The sequence below is a fragment of the Oreochromis niloticus genome, linkage group LG22 (genome assembly GCF_001858045.2).
Source record: "Oreochromis niloticus isolate F11D_XX linkage group LG22, O_niloticus_UMD_NMBU, whole genome shotgun sequence".
Classification (NCBI taxonomy): domain Eukaryota; kingdom Metazoa; phylum Chordata; class Actinopteri; order Cichliformes; family Cichlidae; genus Oreochromis; species Oreochromis niloticus.
The window spans coordinates 31,154,258-31,167,867 of NC_031985.2; the positions used below are offsets into that span (position 1 = coordinate 31,154,258).

Here is a 13,610-nt window from a genome sequence, read left to right on the forward strand (position 1 = left end):
AATATATCCTGTCAAAATTATGCAAGTTAGAAATATGAACACGCTGCCAAAAACCCCAGAAAAAATAAATGAAAGCATACAGAAGGTTCGAGCCGCATGTAGACGGAGCTGGTGCATTGCTTCAGAAATGTAACTAATAAACTGTGCGGGCCATTCAGTGTCGTACTTTGCCTTGAGTGTATCATTACACTGCAGCTCCATCTGAATCTGCACAGGTGCAGTTTCCACGTAAATGGGTTGCTTCACTTGAAATGCCTTCGCCGCATCATACATGTCATGTCTATGAACAGACAGATTTCCTTGCTGAGCTCAAAAACTCTATTGAGAACTTTTCCCCAACTCAGCCAACGGACCTCAGTATGATAAGGAATGTGGGCAAACTCTGAATCTATTTCCCACATAAAAGACTGAAATTGACGGTGATTTAAACCTTTAGCTCAGATAAAATTTACGGTTTACGTTACGGTGATCATTACATGCTCCATTTTTAGGACTTTACCACACAGCGTTTCCCGGTGTATGATGCAGTGAGTGATATGCTGTTAACTCACCGGTACAGTTCTCCTCCTGTGCATCTTTACTCGCATCCTGCCGACTAGTCCACTTTTTTTCACCGCACAACACCGGCGCTCCATCAGTCCAACAAGTTTGTCCCAGGGCAGTTTCATGTCGGTTACACTTTGACATACATTTTCAAAAATGTCTTTTCCTGTCGTTGTCCCGTGCATCAATTTAATGTCCAATATTTCCTCTCCACGGATGAAGATGGCCAGCTGTGCAATGTCCATCATGTCTGTACTTTCATCCACAGCAAGAGAATATGCAATAAAGTTTTTGCTTCTTTCACACAACTGTGTTCTTAAATCAGTGGCCATCTCACAAACCCGATCAGCAATCGTATTTCTCCTCAGGCTCACATTTGCCAAAATCTGCGTTTTGTCTGGACACAAGACGTCGCACACCTTCATCATGCAGCTCTTCAGAGTGGTACCAGGCTGATTTGGCTCCTCTGCTACAATAAAACTTGCTTTCACAACAGCTTCACTTTGTGATTTTGCTCTGGTGAAAAAAGTCTGCTGAAATGTCAGATTCTTCTTTAGCTCTTCTACTTTCTGTAGTTTCTGCTCTGCATTTAGGTTTTTCAGCTTATCCTGACGTTTTGTCTCGTAGTGCCGTCTTAAATTAAATTCCTTAATTACAGCCCCATTAGCTCCACTAATAAGACACACGGGTTTACCAGCAATGTCTGTAAACATATATTCAGTCACCCACCAGTGCTGAAAGGCTCTGTTTTCAAAATCAACTTTTCTCTTCGCCATTGTGAGCGGCTAGCTTCGCAATAACAGAAAGTTGACTTGATTGACGCGGGAATGTTCCCAGGTAACCGTTCAGCAAGGAGGCTGCAGCGCTGCATTATGGGATCTGTGTGTTATTAGCACCTCATATCGCCGGGCCATGCATAACAATAATAATAAATCTATATAAAATGATCTCGCGATATAAATGTACGCCGGGCCGGATGTGGCCCGCGGGCCTTGAGTTTGACACGTGCTCTCAGTATTCTCATGTGACACCATTGCTATCTCAGTTACACTGGCTTCCTGTTAAATTTAGAGTACATTTTAAGATCCTGGTCTTGACTTTTAGAGCTTTGGATGTACTGGCACCAGTCTACATCTCCGATCTGCTACAGCCCTATGTCCCTAGCAGGTCCCTGAGGTCATCTGATCAGGGCTTACTTGCTATGAAACAGACTAAGATGAGAACTAAGGGTGATAGAGCTTTTGCCACTGTGGCCCCTAGGTTGTGGAACTCTCTCCCCCACACCTTAAGAACTGTGGACTCAGTAGTTGTTTTTAAAAAACAATTCAAAACTTACCTTTTTAAAACTGCTTTTGATTAATTTTTGCCTGTTTTATATTGTGTGTTTTACCTTTTATTATTTGTTATCTATGTGCAGCACTTTGTGACTCTCTCCAGAAAGGTGCTATAACAGTTGAATAAATAATAAAATAATTTATTATTATTTATTCAACTGTACTATATCGTGTATGTAAGTTTCTGTGTTTGCTAGTAACTACCATCAACCTAAGGTCTCTGCCAATTTATATTTGCAGAGATGTTAATTTGATTGCAACAGCAGTAGGAATCCGCAGTAACAAGAGTAGGACAGCTAAGCTAATTATGGTTAAACATTTGCAATTTAGTGAAAGCAAAAACTGAACTTGCAAAAATGGAGAGGTTTGTTTAGAAAGTCAGCTATGACATTTAGCTTTTTGTGTTCGTCACATGTAGGAGATTTTGAATTGAGTCTAAATTGACCGCAGATTTACTTAACTAGTTAAAATCAAACAGGCTATTATTGAAGCAGTCGAGGAATTACCTTTGAGACCTCAGTCATAGGTATTAATCCAAAATCTAACATTACCCTAACCTTATATTTTTGTAAAAGGCAAAATTGACTTTTTTTGGGGGGAAAAGTGTTTCATTTCTATAAGTTAAAATTGTTATTTTTGTTTTTTCCTGATTTATAAGAATTGGGAGAACAATTACATGCAAACAAAATGATACATTTTGGTTGTCCATGTTTGGTGTCGCTTTGGGCTTAGGGTAATCACTGATGATGACTTACATCTAAAAGAGTTCAAAATGAGAAAACGTTGCCCTAAAACATGTTGACATGGCAATGAAAATGAACAATAATCAGAATTGATCATGCAAACTAAAAGACTAAAACTTAGTATGTTTCAAGATGTAATTTTGATGAAGAGTTAAGTATGATTTCACATAAATGGAATCCACATTTAGGAGCCCTTCAGCAAGTCGAGCCCAACAAAGGGAGATGACTGACCAGAAAGCTTTTTCTTTTTAAATTTGTATTTCGTTTCGGCATTCGTTTAATGTGTTTGGGTTTTAGATGCGAGTTGTTTCAGTCTTGGTTAGATTTAGTTTTTCTGAAAAATTTAGACTTTTTAAATTGTTGCTGCAAAAAGGTGAGACGGTGCTGCCTTCACATGCTCACCAAACCGCCCAGAGAGCTTTTAATGGTTAAACCTCGTTAAAGTAACTTTTGGTTGTCACCAAATTGTAAAGAGAGATATGTGTGTAAAGAAAGATGGCTGTTAGAGTAGCAGAATTTTAATTTTGTCTAAATTCACTATTTATTTACCTAATCAATTAAAATTAGAGGGAGAGGACAAAGAGATGACCAAAGTTAAACTTTTTGGGAATGACTGAAACTAGCACTGGCAGACAGTGAGCTGTGAGATCACTTTCTTGATCATTGCATAAGGTTTTCCCAACCTGGAGTTAGCTGAGACTAAAGAAGTGACTTGAATGAGTGAAAAAGGTTTCTTTCACTGAAAACACAACATCCAGATGAACACAATCAACTTTATTGCATATGCTGAAGTAGTTAAGTTTCAAAGTAGGTAGGTTTGAAGAGGATTTGAAGTATTTGCCATTCATTTGAATGGGAAGAGAAATTTAATGAAAAGTTAAATATTTTAAAAAGTTTAAAAGTTACAACAAAGAAAAGCAATAGCAGCGTAGTCCTGAATGTAAACTGTCAATGTAAAATCAGCCCTCTTACCAGTTTGCTTCTTGTCCAGGTGTATCGGGTTGCAGTGTGATTTTCCTTCTGTCTTTAACAGTGATGGGAATAACAGCATTACAAGTAATGGCATTACAAACGGTGTTACTTTTTTCAGTAACGAGTAATCCAACTAATTACTATTTCTATCGTTACAACGCCGTTACTGTTACTAACAAAACAATGTGGTGCGGTCGCGTTACTATTTTTCAACAAACAGGCGGTTGAAGCTGTCTTCAGTTTACAGCATCTTATATCAGTTGCACAGAAGTAGCTGTAAGTAATCTGGGCGCTACAGCTTTAAGCAGCTGCGCACGCTCCCGCAGACGGCAATCACTTTCTGGCAGACGATCACTTTTTGGCACAACACCTGGATCTAAGGGGGCAAAACAATCGCATGAGTGCTGCTGTTTGGCTGAGGAAGAATAAAGTAGTCGTGGTAAGCCAATCACATGACCACTTCAAGATGACAAAGCAACAAGGTGACATATACCAGTTTTTAAATTGTGTTGATGGGCCACGTAAAGCCAGAGTCGTGATAAACAATATATACGCGTGTTTTTTCCTCAATAGTTTCGTCACGTTCACTGTCTAAGGACAGCGCTAGCAAGCACTCTCTGCTTATGAGCAAAAAATTTAAAAAAACAAAGCAAAAAACAAAAAACGAGGTGACTGCTGTCTCTAGGTAGAGAACAGGAGTGATACACCTGCTGCTGTCAGACCTGCAGGTATCAGGCTGTGATGTTCTTCTTTATAGTGGACGGAAATTATTTTTTTGGAGTGGCACAAATAATTTGTGTGGCATCTTATTGAATGCAGAATGATTTTAAAATTGACAATTAATATTTGCATTTAAAGTTATGAAATATGATTCATTAAACATGTTTTTGGTTGTTACAGTAAAAATATAACTTTTTGCACTCGGATTTTATTTTTTTTGTCTGATTTTAGATCAATTGTGTTAATACAGTATGTCAAAATGAAAACATAACTGTAAATTCAGACACGTGAGGTTGTGCTGAAAAGAATGATACCAAACAAGGCAAATAAATAGTTTTAAAGGTGAAATGTAGAGGTAAAATCAAAAGTAGTTAAAAATGGCCAATTATACCCTGGACCCCAGAGGGTTAAACGTTTCTTTTAAGTAACGCAATAGTTACTTTTCAAGTTAATTACTTTTAGAATCTTGTAACTCAGTTACTAACTCAGTTACTTTTTTGAAAAGTAACTAGTAACTATAATTAATTACTTTTTCAAAGTAACTTGCCCAACACTGATCTTTAATGAGTAATGGTACCTTAAGTGCTTGATGATTTGGTGGACTGACTGTGCTGTATGTAGCTATGAGACTGAAGCAATGTTGTGCATGTTTCTCTGCTTGTCTACATTGCTGCAAATTGTTCTACTGTGGTGATGTATCATAGAACTGTACTATATAGCATGTAAGTTTCTGTGTTTGCTAGTAATTACCATCAACCTAACGTCTCTGTGAATTTATATTTGCAGAGATGTTCGTTTAATTGTAACAGCAGTAGGAAATAGCAGTAATAGAAGTAGGAAAGCTAAGCTAGGCCATATAGAAGATAAGTGAAATTTGGATGTAAACAATTCCATGACAACCAGGCAAAATCCATCTGATGGTCTATGAAAGAGATTAGATTTAGATTAAACAAAAACATTAGGCACTGTGAGTATGGCAAAGTCTGGTCTAATCGATCATGGTTGCTTGAAGTATAAACAGCAAATAAATGTTATTAAAAATAGTTTTTGAATATAAGTCAGTAATACTTACTCTATGCCATTCCTATCATTTAAGTAATTGTTGGTGAATAATGAGTTACCCTTATTACAGACATCATCCTTGCTAAAATATTTGCTAAACTATTTTGATGCAAGATTATATGAGCATTGTGTCAGCTTTTTTATATACTGAACACTAATTATGGCCTGTGTTTATGTGCTTTTACACGATTCCATCAAAACTAGAAAATCCAGGGAGAAGAAGATTTTAGACCATCTAATCTAATAGCTATGTTTAATTTCTCTCGAAAATACATGCTGCTATCCGTACTTTTGAATGTTTTCATCCTGGCAGCAGTGTAAGATGAGTGATTCTCTATAAGATGAACTCAGGTGTCCTCATTATATCTTCCTCAAGTCTCTACAGAATCCATAGATTCTCTTCATTCCCACAAATGGAAATAGCCTTTTATATTGATATAAAAATTTTATGTTCACAGCATCAGTCGTATTCAGCGGCACCTGCCCATGCACAGAAGCTGGTTCCTGTTGTGTGTGGTGTTCCACAAAAAGGCGCTGTACCTCCAGATTGCAAAATACTTGCACCTTGTGTTGTTTTAACTTCACAATTATTTAGTGTGCAGGTGCACAATGCTGGGTTTTCCTGCTTCTCTGGGGTTTTTTGCACTTTTTCTTTAGATAAATGATTCTTTAGGTGGCCAACGACAGCACATCCAAACCTGCTCAATTTGTGCTAGAAGTAAGGCTTTCCCTCAGGTGTCTTGCAACTCCTTCCAATCCTGCAATCGGCCCTGGTCCCATATATTGTTAGACTTTGTCACTGGTGTTTCTCCCCCAAAATACATTACCGGTCAAAAGTTTTAGAACACCCCAATTTTTCCAGTTTTTTATTGAAAATTATATAGTTTAATGTCTCATTGCACTCTGAAATGAAAGCATAGTACAAATAAGCAATCTGAGTTAAAAAAAGAAGTCATGGAATAAATGTATAGACCAAAATGTGTTCGAAACTTTTGACTCATCAAAGTAACCACCATTGGAAGATGTAACAGATGAACACACCCGTGGTATTCTTTCTACAATAGTAATCAAATATTCTACAGAAAGTTCTTCCCACATCTGTTGCACTTCCCATAGATGTGCGGCACCTGTTGTAGGCTTTCACTCTTCTGTCCAGTTCATCCCAACCAGCTCGATAGGATTTTAGTCTGGAGACTGTGCTGACCACTCCATGTTTTCAAGCTTACCATCTTTTTCTTTATTCTTTATTCCTGAGGTAGGTCTGGTATAGCTTGGATTTTTGTTTTGGGTCATTATCTTGCTATGGGATGAACCCCTGACCAACTAGGCGCATACTAGAGGGTATTGCATGGTGCTGTAGCATGCTGTGGTAGCTGTTTTGGTTTAGGGTGCCTCTCGCTCTGTACAAGTCACTGACCCTGGACCCATCAAAACACCCCCAGACCATCACACTTCCTCCTCCATGTTTGACCGTTGATGCCACACACACTGTGGAACCATTCTTTCGACCACTCGATGGCATACAAAGATCCTGCATGATGAACCGAAGTATTAGTCCATAATACCTCTTTCCAGTCTTCAGTAGTCCAATGGCAGTGTTTTATGGCCCAGGCAAGCCTCTTTGTCTCCTTCTGATGTGTTAGCAATGACTTTCTTGCTGCAACTCATCCTGTCAAACCTGCAGCTCAAAGTCTTCTCTTCACAGTTGAAACTGAGACTTGCTTACTACAACCACTATTAAGCTGAGCTTGAAGCTGTTGTCCTGTGAGCCTCCAAACTGTTAACTCTCAGAAACTTGTCCTCTGATTCTGTTGTGACTTTAGGTCTGCCAGACCTCTTCCTGTCAGAGTTTGCCCCGGTTTCTGAGTGCCTTTTGATGGTGCCTTTACTTTCTTTGCAATTTATTTGTAGGAAGATCTGCAAGTGTTATAATGGTCTGTCTCTCTTCCATTGTTAGTTGCATTTTTCTCACCATTTTTGTTGCAACACACTACTCTCTGCAGTACAATACTGTTCAACTGATGCTCACAGGGGTATGGTACCACAGTGTGTTCCAACACTGGTTTCATGCAGACAGAGGGGGTTGAAAGTAACCCAGAAAAGTTGGAACACCTGTAGGAATTAGGAATTTTTGTATGATTCTAAAATGTACATTATATTTCAGTGGGTTGAGTACACTCATAATTCAGTAACCTCTTCTGCCACAGAACGTCACCATTTGAAATCTCACTGAGAGAGCAACCACTTCTGTCTTCAGCCCAGGAGGGGGAAGTTACTATGCCCTCCCTCTAGCATCATCATCAGTGTTGCTGTGGACACATCTGGAAACAGGCCAAGGCAGTTCTCCTCCATACCCTGGATGAAAATCGCTGCTTGGCTGATTGCAAAAAGGTCCCAGCTCAACAACGTATCCCTGGGCAAATGGTTTGGCTATTCTTCTGAGACATGATGCTTAAATGCATTTCCAGAAAGCAAGTTCCCAGGCACATAATTAACCCTTCCACTGTCCATCACAAGCTCCTAAGGTCAGTGAGAATCCATACAAACTTTCATTTTTCGTAAATTAACTCTGCATTTTTAAGCACTTGTTGCATTACCTTCATTTATCAGCCAAGGGGGATGCTACTTCATGATAACATGCATAGATCTCTCATTCACTACCTGATTTAGAGTAGTTTTAATTTTAGCTGATCATGCTCTAAATAAAAGATAATTATATGACAGTGAGTGCTGAATGTTTGATGAACATATAAAAACAATAAACCTTATTGAAGATAAAAACAAATAAATTCCAGGTTTCTACAATATAATAATGACCCTGTCTAATTCTTTGTCTTGCAGTAGTTCTCATAAAACATGTAGGCTGGAGATAAATTACTGGCATCAGTAATGGAACAACTTGTTATGAATATGAGCTCAGAACTGTCAAAGACTGCTTTACTGCCAAAAGCAAAAACAAAGGCAAATCACTAAAAAGACAGATAAAAAAGCACAGACACTTTAGCAATATTTTTGTTTAATGTTATATTTTGTGCCAATGCACGTCATCCGCCTTCAAATGTGATACACCTCTCACTGTGCCAGTTTCAAAGCCTTATTCTGTCCTCAAATTTGACTAACATTTCTACAGCACCGTATACATACACATAATAAAATCACCTCCCGCTGAGGATAGTGTCTGGAAGAGTTGTTCAAACCAGGCAGTTCTCCTGTGAGTTACAGTCTGGTTTACATGGTGCAGCCCTACAGGCATCACTGTCAGAGCAAGCTTTTATTACCAAGCTGAAGTGCTCTGGGTCTGTTTTTCACCTCTCGGTGTGAGGCTGCAGTCAGCAAAAAGGCAAACACCAAACAAATAGTCACTATGCATTTAAGGATTTGCATCCAGGTTATAGAACCTTCCAGTGCAACTGAGTTGCTAGGAAACAGCTTGGGTTCACCCTTGTTCCTGCTAGCTATTAGTGCTCACAAACACCCGACTCTTCTCTCATGATAGGTGACCAGAGATTAAAATAAATAAATGATACCTGTCAGACTATTTTCTATAGTTTCATTTGACCCAGGATCCATGACACGTGGAAAATGCAGGAATAAAAGTGAACTTGTAACAGGATATTTCCCTTTGCAGGATATATAATGGCAACAGCGCTGCCCTGCACTTGACCCACATCACCTGCACAGATACAAGCTCTGCATTGAATCCTGCCCCCTAGATTTGAGCATTCAGTAAAGATTTCAAGATGGTTCTGTATTAGTACCGCGTAATCAAGCTGCCATCGGGTCTGACCTTCACCTCAAGGGTCAGACCCGATGGTCTGACCTTTGACTGCTGCCTGTTTCCACAGTTGTGGTTAAGGTTACTTTTAAACAATTAACTAGGTTATTTATTGGTATTTAAAAGTAATCATGTTACCTTTCAGAGTTACTGAGAAAAGGAACTTGCTAGACTCTTTCTTCCTCTACTGTTACTGCAATTTCCTGTTTTTCATCTCACTCTCAGCTGCAGTATACAGTGGTAACATAAAGCGGATTTCTTTAGCAATGAGGAACAGTAGCTTAGAGCTTCACTTTTGCAGGATTTCAGTGGGGGGGATCATGGAAGTTTGACCATAATCTAAATGTGTTTTGTGGACTTGGAGAGGCCCTATGACTGGGTTCTTAAAGTTCCGCTGTTGTAAGTGCGACCCGAAAAGCAGGGATGTGACTCAGGAGGTATAGCATGTCATCCACTAATTAGAAAGTTGTGGTTCAACCTGTTGTGGTTGTGGCTGCTCCAGTCTCCATGCCAAATTATCATTGAGCAAAATACTGAACCCTGAGTTCATCGGAGTGTAATTTTAAAGTAGAAAGCACTTAGTGGTAGAAAAATGTGCTTGTAGGAATCTGTGTGTGAACGGGTGAGTGAGATATGTTGCATAAAGTGCTTTGAGTGCTCAAGTAGTGTAGATAAATGTTATATAAGAAATAGTCAATTACCGTGGCTGGATGGAGTTACCTTGTTACTACTTTTCAGCTGACCTTTGTGTGCCAGATGTGGTTGTCTGCACATTCTTATTTCCCCATAGACTTAGTAAATGCTTAGTAAAACCCACCTGCCGCTGTTGCTGTTACAGCCGAGTACCTGTTGTGTTGTGGTGTGGACCCAAAGGCAGACACATGGGAGGCAAAAATGAATCTAACAAAAAATGAGCCTTTATTGAGGCAGATGAAACACATGACAATAAATGATAACATAAACAGAACAAGAACTAACAAAACCTAGACTGGGAGTTACTAAAACATGAACCATGGAGACATGAGTAGGTAAACAGATCACTTAACAATGAACAAAGGGAGACAGAGGACTTAAATACACAGAAGGGTAACGAGGGAAGTGGAAACACATGGAAAACACAGCTGACACAAATGAACATGACACCACAGGGGAAGCAAAACTAAACGCACTAGACCTGGAACACAAGACTGTCAAAATAAAACAGGAAACATAGTGAGCTGTAGACTGTGACAACTCATGCTTGAGGGATTGAGAGGGGACACTTGAGAGAGGTGACGAAACATGACGGGCTGGAGAAACGTACGTGGATATACATGACAGACAGGGAAAAATGTAAACAGGAAGGGGAGACGTGACAGCTCGACGAGACAACATGGAAACAAATATAACTAAACATAGCCAACACAAAGAAACTATAACCCCAAACCCTGGGTCGAATGAGCCAGGACCATGACAGTTCTTTTGGAAACTCAAGTGCACCTTATAAAGTATTTTTGTTGGCATTATGCCACTAATGATTTGATTTGCTCAATCAAAAAGGTATTGCTTAGAACTTTTATGATGGTCTAAATGACCATTAAGTGACCAGCAGAGCACTTGGAAGTTGCTGGAGGAGCAAGTGCTGTGTTTCTTTGCCCTGCCATTCCACACATTATTTAAAGAGTGAGTTATGTTTGATGACTGGGGTCAGCCTGGTTGCTATCATCAAACCCTGATCAGCCTCACATACTTTAAGTCTTGGGGGAAATATGTTTAGGTGAAGCCCAAGGGATCCCAGAGATAAAAAGAATGAATGAGTCAAATTCATTTTTATTTGATATCAGACCTCTCGGGAACAATGCAGAACATTGGTTTTCACTCATGAATACTAGATCAACATTTACAGTGAAAATTCACTCTCTCATGCTCATGTAGCTCTCATGAGCTACATGAGCTGCATGAGCTGCCTTTACAGGGTAAAAGTATTGGTACTTACAATACTGGCCTCGTATGTACTCAGTATCAGACCGATACCAAATTTGCAATATCACTCACCACTAGGAGCCACTAGGTTTCCCTCCAGTCTGCTGTGACCTAATCCTCCTACAGCTGATATCACCGATGTGCATACAGAGGGATTACACCGCAGCTATTTCTGCAAGAAGGAGAGAGACTTTCATTTTTTTGTAATCCCAGTGACAATCATCCCTGAGAGTTCTTTCACACATCTTGTTTTAAATATGCAAGCGCTTCCTGAAGGGAGTCGTGACTGTATGAGCCACAAAAAAAAGAAAAGACAATCAGTTGAGAGAAGCTATGAATGCGTGACGCCTGCTGGAATGAATCTGAATCAAACATGGCTTCACTGGTTCTCCTTTGAGAGACGTGTATTTCATCAGGCCGTAGTTTCACAGACTTAAACACTTGTGTCCAGCCAGACTGAGATGGCTCGTTTTAATGCATCTCTCCCTAATGCTTTGAATGCTCACTGTAATGCTTCTCCTTAATCTCCTTTGGCTCTGAGGAGAGGATGTTCTCATCTATAAGATCAACACAGGAGGACTTAATGACTGTGGAGGAGAACAGATGATGATGAATGATTGTTGTTAATAAGCTTTTCTGCTACAAAGACATGAAATTTGTACTTAGAAGCCTTTGTGGTAGTTTGTTCTAAGAAATCATTTTCAGACATTTGATGTCAAGAGACAAGTGAAATAATTGTTGAGCTACAAGTCAGTGAGTACAACGCTGTGTTTTGACTCTTTAAGCCTGTTTTTTCCCCCTTAAATAGTTATAATCTCAAAGAAAAGGCATTTGTGTACAAAACTGCCTCCCATTCTCACAAGCTCTAATCAAAAAATGACAGATTGTCCAAGATCTTTGATACCAAGGTGAAATGATTCTGTTTTATTTTCTACTAATGAAGAAGAAAAGAAAAACACAGATAAAGACAGCAGAGATCACAATACTTCGTTCAGTGTTCTGCTTTTCCAGTTTTTCCCGTGCTGAAAGAGATACAAAAATAATTCTACTTCCGCACTTTATATTTCTTTTTTAGTTGTTTTTTTCCTTGCATACTGCTTGCATACTCAAGTTTAACGCATTACATATGGAGTATGTTTCAGAAAGAAATTAATAGGCCTCATTCACCAATATGTGCATAGAAATGTTGCGACCCTGAGCACAAATAAAATCGTACATGGAAAATTTCTACAGGAACAATTTTAAAAAGCCAATGTGAAGGTGCAGTTCTTGTGATGGCCACTAGAGACTGCCTTCAAATGTGTGTAAATCCCCATAGACTCCCATTTCAAAATGCCCAACACTATAGCATTTAAAAGCATAAACACTGCATGCCCATTGATTAGAGACTTTAGACTGATATATCACAACCTCATGAGCATACTAAAGAAAACCCAGAAAGTTGATCCTGTTCATCCGTAGTGATGAAATGTTTTATACAAATGAAAACATTACTTCCAGAATCAACTTTTTGGGATTTCCTTACCTGAATGATTGAGCGTGCATCAAGACTACTAAAGAAAAAACTCTCCTCAACAGTTAGGTTAGGTTAGTAATTTGGCATTGTCTTTAACTGTTATCTACTTTATTCACTCCCACTTGCAATGGTGAGTGGAGTCAGTTGGGGCTACCTTAAGGAGGTCTGGTCTCTCCTTATATTGTTACAGACTTTGCTCATTGCTCTGCCTGTAGATTGAAGTGTTTTGGTCCCAGACTCCAACCAGTTGCCTGCCTTACCTGTTGGCAAGCAAAAATTCTCAAATAGAAGCTGCACCATAGATCCACCAGTTGAGCCGATAAAGTCCTCAGGAATGTTTTAATAGAAGTCACAGAACAAGGGAGACAAGACTCTGCAATCAGTTTCCTGCTGAGTTTATGATCTCAGTCACTCATTTCAGGTCCTCCTGAAAGAAAACATGAGGTCTGCGTTGGTCATACCATGATACAAAATAGAGGATTATCCATGCTAGTGGTTTCACAGTCGCAGTGAAATTGCTCAACTTATAGCTTCAGAAACTAAAACCAATTCAGATTTTGTTTTTTATTCAGTTTTTTCTATCTGTAGTCCATGTGGTTACTGAAGTGAACTTCTCAGCCCTGCTGTGCTTTTTGCTGCTTAACATAAAATTGTAAGGGGTCTACTAGACTTATTTCCATCTCCATATTTTAATTACTAGATCTATTATAATTCAAAAATCTTTATTCCTCTCCCCCCCATGAAACACAACTTTCTGTGATTTCCCCATGTGAACACCAGAGCTGGGAGCTATGCCCCATATTAGGGATGTCCGCTGACACTGACATGACAAGAGAGCCATTAGTAGAAAATGTCTGAAACAGCATTCAGTAGCAGTCTGACAAAAAAAACCAGGAAAACTATAACAGGTCCCACGTAGATGGAAGCAACAAGAAAAAGGCATTCAAACTCTATAAGTGACATACGCTCTGTTCTATCATTAT

General features: G+C 39.2%; 1 long non-coding RNA gene across 2 annotated transcripts in view; it reads left to right on the plus strand.

Annotated features, from left to right (window-relative positions):
* Nucleotides 1–13,610, plus strand: part of LOC102078854 (uncharacterized) — a 100,522-nt gene that overhangs the window by 13,480 nt on the left and 73,432 nt on the right. The window contains exon 5 of one of the 2 annotated variants that reach the window (XR_003215884.1): nucleotides 7,582–7,899. The exons of the other annotated variant lie outside the window; for it this stretch is intronic. This is a non-coding gene — a long non-coding RNA (uncharacterized LOC102078854). The remainder of the gene's footprint in view (nucleotides 1–7,581; nucleotides 7,900–13,610) is intronic. 2 annotated transcript variants of the gene reach the window in all.